Source organism: Chelonia mydas, chromosome 18 (assembly GCF_015237465.2).
Source record: "Chelonia mydas isolate rCheMyd1 chromosome 18, rCheMyd1.pri.v2, whole genome shotgun sequence".
Classification (NCBI taxonomy): domain Eukaryota; kingdom Metazoa; phylum Chordata; order Testudines; family Cheloniidae; genus Chelonia; species Chelonia mydas.
In genome coordinates, this window is record NC_051258.2 from 12885403 (window position 1) to 12887147 (window position 1745).

Below are 1745 nucleotides of genomic sequence, written 5' to 3' on the forward strand. Positions count from 1 at the left end.
CTGGTTACACAACAGTTCACATTAGATCCTTAAAGAGCCTCTGCAGCTGCTTCTAACCACTTCCCTAACCTAACCAAAGCTGTCTTAATTACAAGTCAAAACCTTACCTACATTTGCCATTAATTTAATAAAGTTATTGTTGCTTGTTTGTCTGGGCAACAGAGGCTCTGTTCTGCAGAAACAATTTTTATAAAATGAGGAAAGAGAAATGTATTTGAGTGTCATTTTGTTGCATTTAGATCCAAAGCAGCAATAGCTTGATGCTAGTGGATCACACAAAAGCCGTCATGATACGTTTAATTGATTACTAAATCTCTCACCTTCACTCTCTGACTTAAAAATGCCCATAAAGTAATGAGGGCAGAAATAGCACAAAGATATTCAGGATGAAATATCCCCACCACCAACTGATAGCTCTCCTTTGAAACAGTTTCTGTTGAGGTTTCAGAGCAGCAGCCGTGTTAGTCTGTAGCCGCAAAAAGAAAAGGCTTCACTAGTACTCCTTTTCTTTTTTCTGTTGAGGGTGGTTTGTAAGGAAGTATGGATGGATTATGGAGGTACATCTCCTCTGCAATGGTGTTCAAGTCTTTGCACACTGCAATGATCATACATCACTACCACTGCTCTTAACTGTAGACCCATGAAATTCCAGTAATACCTGACAGTGTTTGAAATGAGAAGTTTGCATGGTACAAGGACAATGCAGCCCTTTTAGGGAGTCCAGCAATATTCTCTTCTAGGGCTATTCTGATATCTTCCTATTGGTGCAGTTCGGTGCATTTGAAAAGGAGAAACTGAACAAAACATCACTCTTCAGCTGTATCATTATAAGCCAGGTACAGAAGTCTTCACAGACAAGGATGCAATATTATCAACTTGAAACATTCTCTTTTTAAAGAGGAGAATGAAAAGGATGCAGGGAATTACTGACCATTCAGCCTAACTTTGATACCTGGAAAAATACTGGAACAAATTATTAAACAATTAATTTGTATGCACCTAGAATAATAAGGTGATAAGGAATAGCCACCATGGATTGGTCAAGAACAAATCATGCCAACCAAATTTCCTTCTCAGTGAACAGTGGGGAAGCAGTAGATGTGATATATCTTGATTTTAGTAAGGCTTCACAATCCCACATGACATTCTCAGAAGCAAACTAGGGAAACGTGGTCTAGATGAAATTACTGTAAGGTGGGGGAGGGCACAGCTGTTTGAAAGACCATACTCAGAGTAGTTATCATTGGTTTGATGTCAAACTGAGGGGGTGGGGGAGAGAGCGAGAGTAGTAGGTGCCATAGGGGTTAGTCCTGGGAATGGTACTATTCAATATTTTCATTAATGAATAGTGGAGCGGAGAACATGCATATACAATTTGCAGATGATAACAAGCTTCAAGCGGTTGCAAGCACTTTGGAGGACAGGATTAGAATAGAAAATGACCTTGACAAATTGCAACGTGGGTCTGAATTCAACAAGATGAAATTCAATGAAGACAAGTGCAAAGAACTACACTTAGGAAGAAAAAAAATTAAATGCACAGCTAGAAAGACAGGAAATAATTGGCTCAGTGGTAGTACTGCTGGAAAGTATCTGGGGGTTATAGTGGATCACAAGTTGAATGAGAGTCAACAATGCAATGCAGTTGCGGAAAAGGCAAATATTCTGGGATGTATTAACGGGAGTGTTGTTTTTAAAACATGGGAGGTAGTTGTCCTGCTCTACTTGGCACTGGTGAGGCCTCA